Source organism: Xenopus laevis, chromosome 3S (genome assembly GCF_017654675.1).
Source record: "Xenopus laevis strain J_2021 chromosome 3S, Xenopus_laevis_v10.1, whole genome shotgun sequence".
In the NCBI taxonomy this organism is placed as follows: domain Eukaryota; kingdom Metazoa; phylum Chordata; class Amphibia; order Anura; family Pipidae; genus Xenopus; species Xenopus laevis.
This window is the reverse complement of record NC_054376.1, coordinates 51,721,889-51,744,383: the sequence shown is the minus strand read 5'-3', so window position 1 is coordinate 51,744,383 and position 22,495 is coordinate 51,721,889. Positions and strand designations below refer to the sequence as shown.

Here is a 22,495-nt window from a genome sequence, read left to right as displayed (position 1 = left end):
CAAATACATTACACTACACAAGCCTGGGAAAGCTTCATAAAATAAAATAGAGTTGTTATTTTGCCCTACACATGTGCCCACTGTATAGTTTAGGTGCCATATGCTAGTAAATGTAGGGGGGAAGGAGGGTACCCCCCAAAAAATTTACAATCTTGTATTAGCCTATCACCCTTAAAAAAGTAAAAGACGCCAGCGTTTTTTGGGACTTAGAAAAAAATGTCAACTTTTTTTGAAGCAATCCCTAGCGCTAGAGTAGGTCCACTTCGCTAGCAAATTTACGTCAGAACTTGTTAGTAAATCAGCGAAGTAACGAAATGACGTCACACTGGCGAATTTTCGCTAGCAATAGCCACTTTACCCTTTAGTAAATTTGCCCCCAACACTGTCACCAACTCTATGCTAATAACATTTGTAATTTCCAGAGCTGACATATGAGATTATATTATTTGTTACAGTTTGGCCTTTGCTGTGTTTTTAGGAATGAAAATCATCTCTAGGGAAGGCTGGGTTTCATCAGGGTGCATGGACAAATCGTTGTTATTTTGAATATTCTCCAGACATTTTCCTCTCAATGTCTGCACATTGTACCTCTGGAGAAGAGTAACCAGAACGACTTTCATCATCACCATGGCTATGTACTTTCTGGCACATGCACGTGGACCAAAAGAGCCAAGCGCTAAAAGTATTGATATGGCACCTTTAAGAACACCATTTGTAAAAGAGGGAAAAAAATGCTAGATGGATAAAGAAAGGATCACGTTGATTGCTGTACTTATCAAAATGTGTCATCAAACAAGGATGTTTGCTTTGCACCGTCAAACTGTAATACCAGTTATTAATTTCACAAAATATTAAGGAAAAGTGCCATCTAAATAAATAACATGCTACACTTTCTTGACTAGAATCTAGCAAGTTTGGTGTAGTTTCACTACACTGCTTTATAAATAGTATTTCATTAATTCATTTCATTATTGATTATGCCACAAACTGCTATTCATAAAAAATGTGATTAGGAAAATATTTGCTACCCTCTAATACACATTTCTACCAACAAGCTTTTGCACTTACCATTTTTTCAAAATTTTCCAAGGGGAACTCATTGGGTTTTGGAAAGTATTCAATTCTGTGCATGCGCCCCAAGTTTAAAATGATGTTAGTGCCTTTCTTCACATAGTAACCATCAATGATCTCATCCTCCAGAGCCTTGCGCATAACCAGGTCTACCACATGCTCTAAATAAATAATATAAATAAAGTTCTCCAGAACTTTAAGATTTGGAATGTCATTACTCTCTACATCTCGGTCACCTAATCAGAAATAAATGTGTTTTGTGTACATGTAACTTTGACTACTAAAAAACAAATGTTAAATGCATAACATCAGTGTGTGGATTAAAGCAATTGTTTTAATGCTATAGCAATCAATGGCAATCTGCAGCAGTTAGAGCCTCTATTAGTAGATGAAAGGATAATGCTGCCTTTTACAAATGTCTAATAAGGCATCATCTTAATTACAGAAAACATTTTAAAATAGGTAGTGATTTTCCATATGTATTTTAACCCTGTTTTCTTTCCATATACTGCTAAAAGGTTCAATATCAATTCAGGAATACTACACATTTACAAAACTACAGTTGGCTACTTGATATCTTAAAGGTATTGTTTGGGTACATCTTGTATGCCTGTTTAAACTATATTTTGCTCTAGAGTGTATAATTACATTTCTAAATCTGGTTAGGTTCCAGTTCACATGGTATATGGTAGTTTTCATGCATCTATTCTTCCCTTGTGAGTAAATCCATTTATTTGCCCAGAATTATACTATGGTACTGTAACTTACGCCAAGGGTAACTGTAACAGGAAGAAGTGTGGAAGCAAAAGACAGAACTCTTTTAATTGGCTCATGTGACCTAACAAGTCACAGTGTGCACTGTGAATCCTATGATCCCAGGGGGCGGCCTGGCAGTTTTCTATTTATGATTACCCAATGGCACATACTACTAAAAAAGTATATTATTATGAAAATGGTTTATTTACATGAAGCAGGGTTTTACATATGAGTTGTTTTATGCTTTGTTTGAGGGGAATAGTTTTCCTTTAAATGCATTGAACCTATAGATTTTAGGAGAAATTTGGGAAAAAGATGTAGCTGCATATCAGAGGATATGGCATTGTAGGGTACATACCAAGCAAGAGGGAAAAGGGAGAGCCCAGGCAGATAGTAGTAAAATAAAAGACAGACAGAGTTAGGGGTTGGAAAAGATTTACATAAGACTGGATCTCAATTGTTATTGTTTTGAGATAGGAATGTTGCTAGAAGCATCCTCTATTTGTAAAGGCATTAGAAATTGCTAAGGGGAATTTTAAAGAAGCAGGACCCAATAAACCATGTAAGGGAGTTTTAGAACATTGTTTTCTAAGGAGTGTGGCTAAACTATAATGATACCTCATTAAAATGGATATATGCCCTACAGAAAACTCTAATCAGCTTTCCACTTTGGTGGGCCAATCAATTAAATGTAGAAGACAATTCTCCAGGGAGATGCCCACTAGCCACATTACATCAGTCATCTTACTGTAGAGAGATCACTGCACATACAGCGCTGAACAAACCTTGAACCTTGCCATACAAGCATTAAACGTGCTGCACTTCATTGTTATTGCAGTGGCATAACCTTTTTTAAGTTGCTGTTTACTTTTGCAAGGTGTTACAAATGTGTGTTATCAAATCAATAAACTTGTGTAAAGCTTTAGACAAGTAGAATGGTAGTATTTGAGGATTAGGTCTGTAGTATTCCACTATGGCTATAACTATTGTGTCCATTTTACTAATGGACGTTTTGACAGTTGCCTTCCCACACTAGTTCTACTAGCTCACCTCTAGATCCTGGAACTAGATGACTCCATACCTGAGCCAACTACATTGCTTTCCCATGTCTTCTATGTGCCTTTGAAAGAATTTGAAAGCCTTACGAAAGTAAGAGGAGAAATATGAAACATGCAAATAGGCATTGAAGTATGTAAAAAAATCAATGGGTTACAATCTAATTTTTGTGATGGGGAAATTCTTTAAAATGAAAAATTTGGCATCTATGATACTTTCAGTTTTTCAGTTTAGCAGTGGAAAATATGTTTTTTTTCCAAGCACTATATGCCTGAGTCTATTTAAATATTTTAATTTATAATGCAGTGTGTTATAGGATCATGCAATTCATTCTTAAAAGCCAACGTCTCCTATAAACAAGCCCAGCAAATGTGCCCTCGGTCATGCAAACTAGGAACGTTGCTCCTCCTGTCCCTGGGCAGTGAATAAAAACAAGGACAACACTGCTATTTAAAATTTGATGCTGATTTGATGCACACGTTTGTTTCTTTCAGGCAATATAAAGATGTCAATAGATAAAAGTCACATTGAAATGACAGAGTTGTTGAATAAAAAATGCATTAAATGGTCCACTAAAGATGTGATATGTAAAGAAGAAATGAACACTTTCTAAAGGTTCTTGCTTACAATAACTTCAAGGGACTAGACTTGAATTATCTGAAGCTGACTTGTAGGGAGGGAAGATATATAACTGCCTAAAAACATTACATAATTAACAGGCTTGGAAACAATGGCATTAAAGTAAAAAGACTGGACTTGTACTCAATTATTCAATCTCCTCCTTTCTTGTACTAAGTGCAGGCACGGCGAACATGCACAACTTGGTGCGGTTTATTATCTTTTTTTATCCTGCACTACAGTGTTGGATGTACTAATATTCTTACAAGTTGTCAGTTCTTTAAACATTGAGTGCACATTGCACTGATGTCACTTTGGACAATATGGAGGCCACAATATTCACTATTTCTTCTTCTGTCTTTAGGTGTTGCGCAATCAAAACTAACAATAAGAAGAGAGATACTGACCTGGTATCGGGAGCAGCGATCAGCATTTCCAGAAAACACTGATTGACATTATCAGCTGTTAGATCTCAATGATTCTATAAAATAAATACAGATCAAATACATTTTAATAAACAGAAAGAAATTATTCTAAGCATTTATTCTCCACCGTTAGGAAAAACTCAATCCATAGCTTAAAAAGTTTGCAAGGACCAGTCCTGCCAAGAGGCAACGTGAGAACTTGGCTTCAGGTGGCATTGAGCCCAGTTACAAGGGGCGGCAAAAAGACAAGTCTTGTTAATTAAAGTTTTTAACCTAAAAATTCAGCTCCACTAGTGCAGAGAGGGCTATTGTGTTCAATGTACTAGCGACTCGGCCCCCTTTGACCCAATCCAATGCTGGTGTTTTAAGCTTGGAGTGGGAGGGGGGTGGCATCGGGCTACTGCCTCAGGTGGCAGCTGATCCTGGATCACCCCTGGAGTTCACAAATATTATTCACCTGAAATATTTTCATATATCGGGCGCAACATTATGCTTGCTTTGGAAGAGGTGTTCTCAATAGATTATAGATGGAAATTTGTTGGTCACAAATACAAACCACTGCTAGCTTGCACTACCCCTCCCTTCATCTTTTATTGGTCCCAGAAACCGCCTCAGTAGATCCTATCTATAGAGAGCTATCTCATATGCACAACAATTTGCTGTACTTTCATAAATAGAAGGCAAATCCATTTGGATCTTTTTTTCTTGTAAAAGAGCAAAGAGATCTAATGACAGGTCTGCTTCAAAGGCTTTTAAACAGTCAATTAAATAGAACCCACTGATCAGTAGTATTAGTAGTAATGGCTGCATTAAGAAGGCACATGGCTAATCTGCCCACTAAAAACTTAATAGTTTTGGCACACAAACACAATTCAGTTCATACTTATATAATATTTTTATAGATCTATATATACATATATACAGTAGATGGATCATGTATTCATGCTTCAGATCCACAATGAAGAATACGCTGCACCTTGCACAATATTTCATCTCAAGACAAGATGCATAGCTCAGCTCTGTACATAATGTCCATCTCTCAATGTGGCGAGTGAAAAATAGTTAAATAGTTACTTCGTTAAATTAGGTTGAAAAAAGACAAAGTCCATCAAGTTCAACCCCTCCAAATGAAAACCCAGCATCCATACACACACCCCCCCTACTTTTAATTAAATTCTATATACCCATACCTATACTAACTATAGAGTTTAGTATCACAATAGCCTTTGATATTATGTTTGTCCAAAAAATTATCCAAGCCACTCAAATGAATATTTATTTATTGATTTGGTTATGGATTTGGGTGCATCATGAGATGTCGTTTGATTTGCACCTGTTTTTGTTACATTGCAATCTTATCCCATAATAATGTGTCTTAACAAGGAAAATATTGTTTCTGAACAAGGAAAAAGCAGAGAGCAAAAATTACATTATTTCCCCCATCCTGGTGTGAGGCTGCATATATATTATTTACTTTCTGTGACACTGCAAGTGGAAAGGTTATGGAAGATGTACTGTACATAAACCTTTAAGTAAATTTCTCTGTCTAAACTTGTCTCTGGTCAATGAAGCTTCGCTACACTTATAACAATACATACACTGATTCTTCTCCAGTTCAGCCCAAAACTGGGAATAATTTGCTGCGCAATATTTCTCTTCTCCTCCTGGAAGAACTTATTCTAATTACTCAATCAGTCAAGACAGAGGATTAACATTACAAAGAAATATTTTGCAAGTAATGACACAAATAGCTCATTTTCCTTGGCGAATCAGTACAAATTGATGCATTTTATAAGCAGCAGTAACATTACTGATTAAGGGTGAGGAAATAATGACCAATCTGGGCCAAGGAGTGCTGCCAGCGAAAGTATTTCTGTTTTAGTATATAGGCTTATCACAAAAATCTACTTTTTCAGGTGGAGGTATATAGATATAGGTTTTAGTAGAAAATATTTGATATATTCTACATGTAGGGGCACATTTACTTAGCTCGAGTGAAGGAATACTATATGTTAAACAATGAATCAAATCACTAGTTACTCTTCTCTGGTGCAATGACACCCCTATGTTCATAAATCAGAGAAATTATATTCTCACATATAATGTTCCTGGGCAAATGTGAGTTCTGATGCATAATATTCTCATCCAGCTTTTCAGAACTTTAGAGTCTTTTTTGTTCAATGGGAATTTCAATAGCCTCCTTCAGATCATTTCTATAGGATACGGCAGTAACATGTGAGATTGGTGGAACCAATTAAGGAATAATTACAAATAGCTTGCTGAGTGCTGAGTGGGGAAAGCTTTAGTACTTACGCAGCTTTTTAATATTTCTTGTACAGCCAGGAAATTTTAAAGAAGATGTCTGGTTTCAGATGCAGAGCCCGCCAGGCGTCAAAGTATTTTTGGATCTTAATCTTAAAGAATTTCATTTTCTAAATAGAAAAAAAACTTTATGTTTTAAAGGATGACACCAAGCACAGGTAACACACTTACAACAAGATTGTTCCTAAAATCCATATATATATATAGAAAGAATTCTATCGAATTTAGATGTTATAAAACAAGATATTATTGTTATCATTCTTAACGTGTATTACTGAGAGCATTTGATCAATACAGCTTTGCCAAAATAATCCCATAAAACTGGACAATGGACATTTGGTTATAAACATGAACTGTGCTTGTCTTGGGAAGCTACTCATCCTTCACAGTCAAGCACAGCAAGGTTGAATTGGAGGTCAGCCTATGCAGGGGGCTTCTGGAGATACCCGATAAATAGAGAATTAATCCCTGTACCATACACCTTACAGGGATGTACTGAAATTAGGAAAGGGGCAAGTAGTAGTAGACCTTGGTCCATCTCCAAAAAAAGGAGAAGTCACATAAAGTTGAACACCTCTACGTTTACTAGAGAGAGGCCTCTTCTTCAGGCATACATAATGATTTTTTTTTATTTTTAACCAAATACACAAGACATAAAACCCCACATAAATGCAGGAATTACTCATACATCTAAGTGAAAAGAAAATGATGTCTTATCATCGGAAAGGTATCCTTAGGAAGAGATTGTTTGATGTATCTAACATAATAAGTTTTAAGGACATTTACATTTCCCAGTTCATTTGTAACAATACCCAGGTTATCCAGGCAGTGCTTTGTAGATCTTATACAAATTTCTGTTGTTTGCATGAGTCCTGGACAGGACAAAGCTGAAAGATGCAAAGAGAGGAAATGGCTCATTATAGGGTTATGTTGCTTCTAAAATAGACACTTTTAGTTGTGATTCTAGTTCTACAGAGTATCTCTTGTATTGTCTGTAGAGATGTGTCCACTGTATCAGTTACTATTTACATGGATATAATCATCTGACGGAAATACAAATACGGAAAAAAAGTATGTGCTTTTGTCACAAATTGTGACTTGAAGATATGAAAAAGAGGAACAATGGTAAAAAATTACAAACTTTTGTGACTTGTAGATAATGTTCTTTCTCCCCTACAAACATTATTGTGACAAATTCCATTAAAATGCAAAGGTATTTGGACTTGTTCAGCCATGGAGTAAGTTGTTGCTCTCTAAATCCAGTAGACATTTAGCAGAAAGATAATTAAAGGGCCAGTCTTTGCTGTGTTATAACATAAAGTAGGTTAATAATTATCAAATGGCTGCTTAATAGCTATGGGGACATAACTGAAAGGCCAGTGAAAGCAAAACAGTTGATTTTGTTATTGTCAGCTATTACACCCTACACCATGTGTTGGCCCTTAAATAGACAGTAGGGTCCAATGGAGCACTGTGTTCCACTGACATATTAATAGGCTTCATGCAAGCAGGAGTTGCTGTAAGAAACCTGGTTCATGAATCTGTATTTTATTTTATTTTAAAATAATTACATCATGTGAAATTAAAACAAGAGTCTTTTCTTGAATGCATTCATTCTTGAGCATAGGATGAGACAGCTGTAGCTGGTATTTAAACAATAGTTTATGCTAATTATTTCATTGCTCGTGGCAACCTATAGTGGAAATATCACAAAATAATCAAATAAACCTGAAGCACAGCTTTAATCTAAACCTTTATTTCTATGTTAGACACTAATTAATACTTTGCATTGTGTTAGTAACAATAACCTCAGTATTTCAGCCCACCCAGCCCTGAACTTGCTCACATCCCCAAGAGCACAAAGAACTATTATCACATGCCTTGTAGACCCATCATAACAGAACTACTCATTTCCCAGAGGAGCTGCCCCCTCTGTGCAATTTCTTCTATGTCAATAAGTTTCATGGTTGCCTGTATTGCAGTCTCTATGAATTAAACACATTATTTGATTTGATAATCCATGTGTTTCATTATCTGTTTAAACAAGTACTTTTATCTATAAGTTGCATTTTTTTTTACCAAATTCAATAATATAGTGAATAAAGTACCCCCTCTTGTAAATTATAAGGATATTATAAGTTACCGAGGAGTTTCATGACCATATACATGTTTTTTATACAGGTCATGGAACTCCGAGATAACTTCTAATATCCTCATATTTTACAACTGGGGGTACTTTATTTATTATTATACACAAATTTCAGTGAGTCATGTGACAGAAATGACATCAGAACTCACTGTTTATAACTGATCACATCAGAACTCAGCGTATATAAGGGTATAATTTACAAGATATTCATGGCTTTTGTGTATTATAATAATATATACATATTTCTTTGTATTAAGCTGTATCATTATTTCATATATTTATGTATTGCTCCTATATAGTCTGGCTGTGTGAAAGATATTTGAAACATAAAATTATAACTCACATCATTCCCACCATCTCCCAGTAACACTTGCTAATGCTTATCTAAAAACATCACTGCGAACAGAATACCCAAAAATCTGAAAAATTACAACTTCAGAATTATGTATTTTTCTTAGTACAGGTATGGGACCTGTTATCCAGAATGCTCGGGACCTGGGTTTTTCCGGATAATGGATCTTTCCGTAATTTGGGTCTTCATGCCTTAAGTCTACTAGGAATTCATTTAAACTTTCAATAAACCAAATAGGCTGGTTTTGCTTCCAATAAGGGTTAATTATATCTTAGTTGGGATAAAGTACAAGCTACTGTTCTATTATTACAGAGAAAAAGGAAATAATTTTTAAAAATTTGGATTATTTGGATAAAATGGAGTCTATGGGAGACAGCCATTCCGATATTTGGAGCTTTCTGGATATCGGGCATCAGTGGAGCTCATTATCCATAGTAACCAGTAAGATCTTTGCTTTTATTTTCTAATTTGTAGCAAATTGCTCACATCTAATTACTGATTTGTTAGGCAGGTGCATTGGTGTAATTCAGCATCTATGTTATTGAACTGGACCTAGTTTTTTGTAGGTGGACCTTAGAGTACTACATAAAATACTGTACCTCTGATCAAGAATGGTCGGATGACCTTCCATAGAGATGGGTTGCTATTGAATATGATGCCATCTTCATTTATGCCCGTGCACTGTTGGCCTAGCTTGCTTCCAAAGCGTGAAACATAATGGCTGTGCTTCATGATGTGAAATGTTACTGACGATCTGGGATTACATGTAGAGAACACAGGCTGTGAGTCTAAAGGTGACCATTACCAACTGGCATGCTTTCTGACCAATTGGTTTGCTGGCAGTACAGCTGGAGACTGTGGCAACTTTTCTATGATTCTGATTATATGCACAAACAGACCAACATTCAAAGCACCAGGGAGTGAGGATAAGCTGTGGCTCCTATTAACTTCCTCTTCTGCGGCTACACCATGTACTGGCTGACATGTTGCACTGGCTGACATGTTGCACTGGCAGATGACATTTCAAAATCTGCCCAATCCCCAAACTAAGCTTCAATCAACTTGTTATTATCAAGATTTCTGCTTATTCACAACCATTTCACTAAGCCATGATTTCAAAGTTAAATCTGAATACAATTACATGAATTAAAGAATGTTTTATGATCATATCTAAGGTGGCACTGGAATCAAGTAGGATTTTTACTAGCCAGGCTAGTAAAATACCTTAGTCACCCCTGAGTGGTTGTTATCTCCCTTCAGCAGAAGGATGAACTTGTCGTGAGTGCTAGCAGTATTTGCCTCATCTATTGTCATTGTAGTCATACTAGCACTTTCTGGGTTACTTTATTGTTCTACAAGTTAGACTGAGCCTGATGTTAGTTCTCTGCAAAAAGGGCATCAAAACAAAATTCTATCTGATAATGCATCTGTTCTATTTGCTTTCCTTAAGGATAAATACAACTGTAATAATGCAGTATGTTTTTTATGATGACCAGAAACTGCAGGGCTAACTTAAAGGCTAAGGATACTTGCTAAGATTGACCAAAACCCTCTGATAATGGCAGAAGATGCCGGGTAGCAGGGGCTGATTTCTTGCACCTTTTCTAAGAATGCCCAATAAGTCACTGTCCTTTATGGAGAAGTAGCTGACATTATAATTTATTATGGACCCAAAGTTATTTTACTGAACTTACTGAATATATTTTGTGAAAGGTATATTCTTACGGCTAAAGTTGAGTAAAAACCCTGTTCCAAGCCCAATTTCCACCTTACGTCCCCCCTCACAACTGTTACATATATTTTGTGCCACAATCCTTCCAGGCGCTCAGCCACCGGCATCCCAACCGTAGCGACACTTCTTATACACAAACAGCAGCCTGCTACAATAAATTACTGCTTTTATTTACTGGAGTGCCACCTTGTTTGTGTATAAGAAATCTAGTGAAATTGCTTGTATTGTTTGCTTGTATTTCCAAAATAGAAATTCTTAGTGCTCACGAACAACTCAGCAGCTGCTGGGAGATGAATAGAAAAGCTCAAACCAATGGCACAGGGGCTGGACACAGTAAAAAAACATTTTGGCCTGGGGACTTCCTCGTGATTCATGTTAGTGCATGCTTCCAGTGAAACCCTATGGGTAACTTGTGCAAGTAGTCAGCAAATTTCTTATGAAAAACATCGGAAATAATACATTTAAGAATTTAGAACATTATGAAGGAACATGAGAACTGGTATTCTTCCTGTTTGTAGATCAATTGAAAAAAAACAACTGAGAAAGTTTCTTGACAGAGAAAGTTTTAATAAATCTGCCCAGTATTTTTGAGTGAGCACTCATGTATATAAAGCTTTGTACTCAGGAAGCCTACTGTATGTTAGGGCTCTCTGGCACAGGAGAGGAAGACCTATAGAATATAGCATTTATGGTGGGGGAGTCAGGAAAAGGTTTTAAAATAAAAACAGAAGTAGAACCACTTGATAACCTGCACTTTTTGTTCAGTGTAATATGGGACCTGTTATACAGAATGATTTAGACCTGGGGTTCTCCATATAAGGGGTGTTTCCGTATATCATTTAAGCACGGGTTAAACCAAATAGGATTGTTTTGCTTCCAATAAGGACTAATTATATCTTAGTTGGGATCAAGTACAAGATACTGTTTTATTATTACAGTGGAAATGGAAATTGTTTTTTAATTTAGAATTATCTGGGAGATGACAATTTTGTAATTCAAAGCTTTCTGGATAACTGGTATCTGGATAACGGATCCCATATATGTATTTGCCTTTTTATTTTAATAACAGTCTCTCTAAGACAGTGATCTGTGGTTTGTGCTTACACCTGTAAGAGCTAATGCTGTAGTTGTCTAGCCTCTCTATTCTGGGTGATTCCTACAGAGGGAGCTGCTGCACTGCATTTATGATATTAGCATTTTATTTTGAAAGCACCGGGGAGTAGGGAAGCTTATGTCACATTGCTATTTTAGTTCTGCAATGCAGCTGTACAAACAAAGTTCTATCTGCTTTTCATTCACAAGTGTCATCAGAATGTTGCTTATAATTACTAATTCACAGTTGGAGAGTCTGTGTAAATTACAAGGAATAACAGATTTTGGAAGCTGTTCCATTTACTTATTTATTTCTCATTCTCTTCCTCGTCTTCCCCATCAAGGCTGCTGTCACCAGCAGAGAAGCACACACAGCAGTGTCTTAAAGGCATCTATCATATATTTTTGTTTAGGCACGACCCAGACAGAAGAATGAAATGATTTCCAGGAACTGTACGAATAATACCATATTAGAAAATCCAAATGGCTGCTGGCTACTGCACTGATGTACTTTGCTACAAGGTGTGAACAATGTTCATTTTTGATGCCGTAACTGATTAACTATCGTTGGCACAAATCATACACTAAACTTCATGTGCTAATTTACAATTCACTAGTTACATGTGCATCTAAATGCTTCTTGTACACAAGGAGCAAAGTATAGAGCCCACCAATGCACAGGAGCCCTGAAATTAACCCTTGTCTGGAGAAAGAGATTTAAAGGTCCACAAATTGTGGTATGCACATCATTTTGAATGTTTCTGTGCTTCTAGTTTTAAAACTGCACATTAAAGACCATTTTTTTCACACACACACACAGCCAAAAAGAAAACTGCTGCTGCAATTTGACCAGGGTTTATCAAAACCAATGCTAATTTGCTCCTGTTTTGCTAAATTGTGCAATCAAACATGTCTCTGTAATAATATTTTGTACGAGATTCTAACTAAGCTGCATGAGTTCATATTATGTTTAACATGCTTAGTAGATCTAAGATATGGTGACCCAAATTACAAAAAAGAAAACATTATCTGGAATACCCCAAGTCCCAAAGATACCAAGAGATGCCATACCTGTAAGTAAACACTATAAACTTTTATTTTCCTTTGTTTTGCTGGGTATCATTAACAAAAATACGAAATTTGAGTATTTTAACAATTGTATTATTGTACATAGCTAGAACTTAAAGGACAGAATATTGTAAAAAGTCAGTTCCTGTGTGGCTGCAAAATATGGGTTCAGCTAGTCAGCTCTTGAGAGGAACATGATAAATAGATGGTTATCCAAATCTGGACATAAGTATTAGAATTAGAAATGCTGAGAGCAACATAGCAATGTAGACATTTGAAACAAAATGGTTTTGTGCCAGCTGAATGTAGAGGAAAAATAATTTCGGAGAGGCTGAGATGAGATATGCAGTTGCACTGAGCAATGGGTGGAGAATTGAAGATTTTAGCACTCAAGTCTAGAGAAACCTAAGTGCTTTAGCAGTTGAAGAATAAACATATCTGTGTGCTTCCACTGATGGGACAAACTTTAAATTATCTATTTGATGCACACAATCATGACATTTTTCCTGCTAAAATGAATCGTTATCTTTGTTCCACCTGTAGCGGAAAATAACTGAAATGATTGTGGACAAGGTCAGTGTGGCTGCCAGTCTGCCTGAGAGAGCTAAAGTTAATGTTTTTGATTGTAATGTCGATATAAGGAAGAAATGAGGTTTGAGAGAGAAGATTGTGTCTTCGATTTATTTTGTTTTAGATGATCTCTAGCATCAAGTGAAGGTTATATAAAGATACAGTCAATGGTATCAAATGATGTGGAACATGATAATTTAGTAGTGTATTTTGTTCTTTGCAGCATGAATGCCATTGGTATTATCTTTATCGCGTTTCACCTTCAGTGCAGAGGAGTATTAAAATTAAAATTTGCAGAAAGGGAAGTCAGTTAGTAGTTATCAGTGCAAGGAAGATGGCAGTACAAAAAAGGGGGGTTGTGGGTGCACTCCTAAGGCTAAATTATAATATGTTTAAGTACAATGGAAGTGCTAATGACCTGGCCAGTTAATCAAGTAATATGCTGGGAGCACACTTGGTTGGGCACCCTTGATGCACAGTATATCAGTGGTTCACAATTCATTACAGTACATTAAAAATAAAATATGTGTTAGACAATATACTGTAATGTGCTTTTTATACTTTCATCCAGGGCCGGAACTAGGGGTAGGCAAAAGAGGCACGTGTCAGGGGCGAAAAGTTTGGGGGGTGGCAGGCACGCACCTGCCCTGTCGCCTACGCCTAGTACAGAGAGTCTTACCTCAGTACCAAGACTGCCCGCACTCGTTTGCCCGCACACGTGGGTGGGGACAGCAGGACGTGGCCAGACAGCCTCGGACGGCCGGCTGTCCTGGCCCGGCACTGCTTTTATCTACTCATCTACCCAGGGTTAATTCTCTAAAACCGGTCAAAGATTAGATGAGGGTTTCTTAAGGACTGTTCCACTGGGCTAAAGGAAGATGGAAAGGTGGAAAGGATAACTCATTATATGGGAACAACAATGGTTAAAAAAGTAGAATTGAAGACACATTGGTATAGAGGAAAACAGTAGATCTGATGTTGAAGGAAGACAGAGAAGTTCTACAGCAGTGATGCCCAACCACTGATTCCAGAGCAGCATGTTACACACCAATCATTGGATGTTGCTCCTAGTCGCCTCAAAGCAGGTACTTCTTTTTTAATTCCTGGCTTGGAGGCAAGTTGTGGTAGCAGAAAACCATGTGTACTGCAAAATAGAGCCTCCTGTAGGCTGCCAGTCCACATAGGAGCTACCAAATAATCAATCATAGCTCTTATTTGGCACCCCAGGAACTCTTTTCATGCTTGTGTTGCTCCCCAACTCTTTTTACATTTAAATGTGGCTCACGGGTAAAAAAGGTTGGGAAGCCCTGTTTTTTGTGTGTATATAACTGATCACTATTTTCTACAAAGGATTTTATGGCTAATGCTTTGTCAGTTCAAAATGGCTCCTTTGTTTAAAGCTAAGGCATACACTGGCTCACCTGGATGCCCTGGAACTGGTAGATCAGAACAGCCCAGTTTGGCGATCACTGCAGACTTGTATAGATTCCCTGTACTTGTTTTGGCCCGCAGCATGGTTGGTCACAGGCTAATTTGATCATTGGGTAGACCCTTTGGGAGTATAAGTGTATCTTGTATCTATCTTTGGCGTATATATTTGTGTATATCTGTATATTGTTACTGTGCTAATCATTACCTTGACTCTCATTTCAAATAATTAACATTTCAGACACATAATAAACAACAAATATACTGTATATATTTATATATATATATATATATATATATATATACTGTATATATCTATATATCTATATATCTATATATCTATATATATATATATATATATATATATATATATATCGCTCAGAATTTAACAAGATTTCATGATATAATAAAGTGGATATACACCTACTTGCTGATAATCAGTGTTTCCTCGTCATTAATCCAAACGCTCACAAATTCTCCATGCATGTTGTTTTAGTAATTTGCTGCTTTGCCAAAGAAATGACGGGCCCAAGCCCCCTGCAATAAGCTGGGCCTGTAAATAACAAAAGTAAAATCTGGTATGGTGAGAGTGATCTTGATACAGCCTTACAGCCAACCTGTTATCCAGAATGATTGGGAGCTAGGGTATGGATCAAGTACAAGGTTCTGTTTTATTATTACAGAGAAAAAGGAAATCATTTTTAAAGATTTGGATTATTTGATTATAATGGAGTCTATGGGAGGTGGCCTTTTTGTAATTTGGAACTTCTGGATAACGGGTTTCCAGATAATGGATCCCATAGCTGTACTAGCAAGTGACTGTAATGGAACTGATGGAGTTCAGTCGGTCAGTTTACATGAATATAGAATAGTATGATAAGGTGACTTACTTATTAAGAAGAGTTTATTATTATCTTAGTTCTGTGTGTAGGCTGCATTTATTGTACTCAGAGCACGGAGTGTAGTGTTATGGAAGAAATTTGCTTTTGGAAAATTGTATTTTTGCATCCACTTCAAGCGTAATACATAATGTTTGTTGAATGGTGCACTTTAGCTTAATTTTAGTTAAAGAGGCGCATGGCTGGATGGATTTAAAGGAAAGATGTGTTCTTTGTAGCTTGGTTTATGCCTTAGTGCAGCTAAATATCAGTCTGGTAACGTGCTCTGCTCTATCCAAATACGAAGCACTGAGGAGCCCTTGAGAAAACTTGCTGAAAGCATACTCATCAGAAACCTGTATACTGCTCAGATAATGGGCAGATAAAATCTGCAGCAGCCCGCATCCAGGAGGCTTCTACAGCAATTATGCCCCACTACACTGTGAGGATCTTTGTTACATTATCTCCCGTACATGCAGTTCTGTGTTTTTCAGAAGCTTTAATGCTTGTAAAAACTTTAATAATTGCTATATTAACTTCATTTTGAATATTTTTATCCATTTAAAATGTAGTATACATGCATTACAGAGTTTATACTTTTTTTTAAAATAAATAGATTTCTAAACAAGCACTATAATAATTATATTATGTTGCAAACTTACTTAGAGCATTCATTTTTTGAAGGTATGTATGGTAGTGGTAAAGGAAAGTGTATGTGTATTTGGGAGTATATGTGTAAGAAAGCATAGAATAAAAGAATGTAAAGAAGAAATAAATAAGAGACATAATAAGTTATTTCTTCTTTACATTCTTTTATTCTATGCTTTCTTACACATATACTCCCAAATACACATACACTTTCCTTTACCACTACCATACATACCTTCACATTTCACTTACACATGTATACACACTATTGTGCAACTGCACATATCACTCTACCTTGATTTTAATTACAACACCTGACTTCTACTTTTCTAAAATGGGCGTTGGTTAAGGCAGTCTCTCCCTCTTAAAAGCCGCTCAGCAGTTGGCGGGGGAGGATCTAGCACAGAGTTGAAACCAAGGCACAGGAGATGTTTACACAAAGAATTGTTACTACAGAGAGGTAATGTACCTTGTTTACTATGATTAAAGATAAATAAGTTAGGGACCACCATGTGGGGTTTTACCTTGACGTGGTATGGTGGCTTATCAATATTATGATCATAACTTTGTAACAAAAAAACCCTGTTTCAAAATTACATGCACTGGCATATTTACTTGAATTACTTAGACAGGGCTTTATACTTTTTGAAATTATACTTTTTGAAATTGGCCTTAGGTGTGCATCCACAAACCCCCCCATAAACTTTGCCCCTTTACAGTATGTCCTATTACCTTAATCTGCTGTCATAGTATTTCCATCTAGTTAATTTCTTTGGTCTTTGATAGGACTGCCGCCTGTCAACATATATAAAGCAAGAGTGCCCCCCACTGAGCACATCATTTTATATGCTCTGAGCAGATATGATGGAGCGGCGGAGCAGCAAGCCTGGTCGAGGGAGCAATGGGCAATGATCGTTGCACCACTACTAGTGGTGGTGTGACCCCACCCTATTGAACTGGATACTTCTATAGAAACCGTTAAGGACAATAGAGTGTCTGGGGGAGAGAAAACAGAACCACCCATGTCAGGTGTTATTGTAAGTGGTACCGAGGCTGGGTTGGAAGATAGTGAGTTGTTTCCCTTAGCTGTATTAGCTGGTGAATCTGAGGTAACTGTGGAGACCATTGAGGAACCTAGCATGCCTGAGCTAGAGGTCTCCCGGGATAACTTCGGAACTGCCCAGCTAAGGGACCCGACACTCACTAAAGCTTGGGAAAATGTCAAGGTTAAAAATGGGAACCCCGAAAATCCTGGGGTAGATTGTGTATTTCCCCACCTTGCTGTACAAAATGACTTGCTTTACCATGTGGATAAGGTTCGAGGAGAGATTGTGGAACAGCTAGTGGTCCCGCAGCCATATAGGAGAACAGTTCTCAATCTGGACCATTCTCATCCACTAGGTGGCCACCTAGCTTATGAGAAAACCAAAGACCGAATGCTACAGCGGTTCTTTTGGCCGGGGGTACATGCAGATGTAAAGAACTATTGTGAATCAAGCCCAGAGTGTCAGAAATCAGCCCCAATGCCTCATTTTCGCAGCCCATTAGTTCCCTTACATGTAATCGAAATTCCATTTGATCGTATTGCCATGGACTTGGTAGGGCCACTAATAAAATCTGCTAGGGGGCATCAGTATATTTTGGTAGTCATGGACTACGCCACTTGGTATCCAGAGGCTGTCCCCTTAAGGAACACCTCTTCAAAGACCATAGCTCGAGAGCTGTTCCACATGTTCACCCGCACAGGAATTCCAAAAGAGATCCTTACAGATCAGGGGACTCCCTTCATGTTTAGGGTGATGAAGGAATTGTGCAGGTTTCTCCAAATAAAACAGTTACGCACATCTGTCTATCATCCCCAAACTGACGGGTTGGTGGAAAGGTTCAACAAGACCCTTAAGGGGATGTTAAAAAAAGTGGTGGATAAAGATGGGAGGAACTGGGATTGTTTACTTCCATATATCATGTTTGCCATTAGAGAAGTCCCACAGGCCTCTACAGGGTTTTCACCCTTTGAGTTGTTGTATGGCCGCCACCCACGAGGGCTGTTGGACGTGGCAAAGGAGACATGGGAGTCTGAAGCCACCCCACACAGAAGTGTGGTAGAGCATGTTGCAGACATGCAGGACCGTCTTGCAAAGGTAATGCCCCTTGTGAGAGAACATATGCTTCAGGCCCAGCAAGCTCAAAGCCGCATATATAATAGATCGGCTCGTGTCCGAACTTTCCATCCTGGGGACAGGGTGTTAGTCCTGGTTCCTACGGTGGAAAGTAAGTTCCTGGCCAAATGGCAAGGCCCCTACGAGATTATAGAACGCGTAGGGGACGTTAATTATAAGGTGTCCCAACCAGACAAGCAGAAAAAAGAGCAGCTCTACCATGTTAACTTAATTAAGCCCTGGAAGGATAGGGAATCGCTGTCCGCTTGTCCTGCAGTTGTAGAGGTAAAGATCCTACAGGTGCCTGAGGTAAAAGTGGCTGAGACCCTCACTAACAGTCAGAAGCAGGAGATGAAATAGTTTCTGATCCGGAATAGACAAATATTCTCAGACCAGCCTGGGCTTACTGATATTATTAAACATGACATTATAACTGGACCTGGGGTTAAAGTCAATGTTAAACCTTATAGGATACCCGAGGCACGACGCCAGGCAGTGACAGAGGAGATTAGAAGGATGTTGGAGCTGGGTGTAATTGAGGAGTCCCATAGTGAATGGTCCAGCCCCATTGTCCTTGTCCCAAAACCGGATGGTAGCATCCGATTTTGCAATGACTTCAGAAAGTTAAATGAGGTCAGCAAATCTGATGCATATCCAATGCCCCGGGTTGACGAATTGATAGAAAGGCTAGGGCAGGCCTGCTACATTACCACCCTAGATCTTACCAAGGGGTACTGGCAGGTACCCCTCACTGAAGGGGCCAAAGAGAAGACTGCGTTTTCCACTCCTGAGGGGCAATGGCAATATAAACGCTTACCGTTTGGCTTACATGGGGCCCCAGCAACGTTCCAGAGAATGATGGACCGCATTCTAAAACCGCATCGAGGATATGCTTCAGCTTACCTGGACGATGTGGCTATCTTTAGCCCAGACTGGGAAAGTCATTTGCCCCGGGTACAAGCGGTCCTTGACTCTATCTGGAAGGCGGGTCTGACAGCAAATCCCAAAAAGTGTGCAATGGGGTTAGAAGAGGCCCGCTATTTGGGGTATGTTATTGGAAGAGGGGTAGTCAAGCCACAGGTGTCTAAAATTGAGGGAATTCAGGAGTGGCCCCGGCCCAAATCCAAGAAGCAAGTGAGGGCCTTTTTTGGAATAGTGGGATATTACAGGAGGTTTGTCCCCAATGTTGCCACCCTAGCAGCCCCGCTTACTGACCTCACAAAAGGGAGTAAAGCTGGAACAGTTACATGGACCCCAGAGGCAGAGGAAGCCTTTCTAAACTTGAAGGCATCCCTGTGCAGATACCCTGTGCTGATAGCTCCTGACTTCAAGAAAGAGTTTCTTGTACAGACTGATGCTTCTGAAGTTGGGTTAGGGGCTGTTCTGTCACAAGTAGTGAATGGGGAAGAACACCCAGTAGCATACCTAAGCAGGAAGCTAACCCCCGCTGAACGCAGGTATGCCATTGTAGAGAGAGAGTGCCTGGCCATCAAGTGGGCACTGGAGAGCTTGAGATACTATCTGTTAGGGAGGCAGTTCAAACTTGTCACTGACCATGCCCCAGTTAAATGGATGGCCCAAAATAGGGAAAAGAACGCCAGGGTCACCAGATGGTTCTTGTCCCTTCAAAATTTCAAGTTCTCAGTAGAAAATAGACCTGGAAAGATGCAAGGTAATGCAGATGCTCTCTCCAGGGTACATGCATTGGTGGTATACTGTGCTTAGCCCTACGGGCTTGAGCAGAGGGGGGGATATGTGGTATGGTGACAAAAAGGTCACCATACCACTTTTCCTGGGGAAAAGTGATTGATGGAATGTATGTTGGGCCGCGGATTCCCAAATCCGTAGGCCAGGTTTTCAAGAGGCCCTAGGCCTATTTAGTACACCTGACGCTGAGCAGCAGTGCTGAATGTGTGTGAGACAAACTGCTGGTGTTCTCAGCTTCAGAAGAGAAAGAAAAGCATTTATTTTGTGTTAACCAGAAGGTTGGATTTTCTGTTGAACTGCTGTGTTTCGGTTACCTTCCCCCTGCGAGGGGAAATTTCTGCAGGCGCTGGAAAATAAACGCGGGCAGGAAGCCCTTAAACCGATCCTGGTGTGTGAAGTTGCCTCTTTTGCAGCCTACCAGCGAGTGAACCCCCACAATATATATATATATATATATATATATATATATATATATATATATATATATATATATATATATATATATATATTCACTGCTTGTCAAGGTCCTTCTCACCAATGCAAGATAAGAGACAACTAAGCACCAAACACTTAATTTAAAGTATAAAATCCCAGTAAAGTTAAGAGCCTTGGAGCTCTAAGGAGCACAAAGCTGGCATTCACCCTTTTTATATTTTGGGAATCTGCTGAATAAAAGTAAAGAACATCAAAACAAGTAGAAAAGGTTTCATTCACAAAGGATAGTGCACTTGGCATCCCACAAACAGTTTCTTTGATTTTACTTGTGGCAACTGCATATAGTAGAATGGCCTTGACACTTGAAATAGGAGAAACATGGCTTTTGATATGTTTTCAGCATCGCATGAGCGCACTCTGATGCACAAATACTGGCGGAAAAGTTACTTCAACTTATACTTGCCTATTAGCAAAAAAAAGATTTCTTCTTAATTGAACTGCAAAGCTTTTGTATATTGCTGCAACTGCAACATGTTTTTTGATTAATAATAATGATGTCTGGCTGTCATATGGTACGATGATGCACAGTATTAAACTGTATTAGTATTCTTGTCCACAGAATCCATTTATCTAATTTAAAATCATCTGTCAGTTCAACATTTGTGCAGGAACATACTATATACCACTGATCCCCAACCAGTAGCCCATGAGCAACATGTTGCTCTCCAACCCCTTGGATGTTGCTCCCAGTGGCCTCAAAGCAGGGGCTTATTTTTGAATTCCAGGCTTGGAGGCAAGTGTTAATTGCATATAAACTAAGTATAGTGCCAAATGCAGCCTCCTGTAGGCTGCCAGTCCACATAGGGGCTACCAAATAGCCAATCACAGCTAGGGTTGCCACCTTTTCCAGAAAAAAAATCCCGGCTTTCCTATATATTTATCATTTTTCCCTATTAATAACATTCGGATCAACCATCATTTTTACTGGCCAGATGGCAACCCTAATCACAGCCCTTATTTGCCACCCCAAGGGACTTTTTCGTGCTTGTTTTGCTCCCCAAATCTTTTTACATTTGAATGTGGCTCACGGGTAAAAAAAGGTTGGGGACCCCTGCTATATACTGTAACACAGTTATAGAGTAAGGACATAACTGTGCCATTTGTATACTATTTATATAAGACATAGTTTGTTTGATTAATGCAGTTAAGCATTGGCACAAACTGGCTTATCCATTAGCTTGGGTAGGGCACATTTTTTCTCATTAGAAGAGTCTTTTGGCAACACAATTGCCCAGACTTCCAACCACAGCTGTATTCAGCAGTCCCTTGGCAAATAAAGCAACAAGAGGCTAGGGATCTACCCTCCATCTCTGGTAAAGGGAGGGGTAGCCAGGTCCTGGGGATGACAAGGACATTATATTTAGGTATGTCAATCAGTATCCCTTCAAATTTAAAGCAAATTATGCAGGCATATTAAAGTGGGCATAGTGAAAGCTAACATGCTACTTGCCTCTACAAAAAACATAACACAATTAGAATATAATATAGATATATGGCATTTATCTTCTTCTATTCGATAACCATTTAAAGGGGTGGTTCACTTCTAATTTAACTTTTAGTTAGTGATGGAACGTCCTGTTTTTACCGTAACACCACAGGCTTCAGAAAGGTGCGCAGAATTGTAATACACCATAATAAATACTAAAGTAACAACCAGACATTACTTGGATTGGATGACTTCTTGAGTTTATTTTCTTATTTAAAATAATATTATTATGCAAGAACCAACATTTTAGCATAAACTGTTTTCTTTTCTTTACCAGCCAAAACGTTACCAACTTGTCAAACCTCAGTATCAGGCTGCCTGAGAATCCATCTTCCATTATACTACTAGTTAGGGGTGTGTTATAGTCTTAATTTATTTTCTTATACCTCCAAATTCTAACCCCATATTAGGGTAAATAAATATTTGAACTAAGCCTTCTTTAAGACTTTCAAGTGCTAGCCATCAAGACCTCACCCTAAAGGT

General features: G+C 38.3%; 1 pseudogene; it reads right to left on the bottom strand.

The window, feature by feature from the left end:
• Positions 1-449: 449 nt before the first annotated feature.
• Positions 450-22,349, bottom strand: LOC108712321 (annotated as a pseudogene).
• Positions 22,350-22,495: the final 146 nt, after the last annotated feature.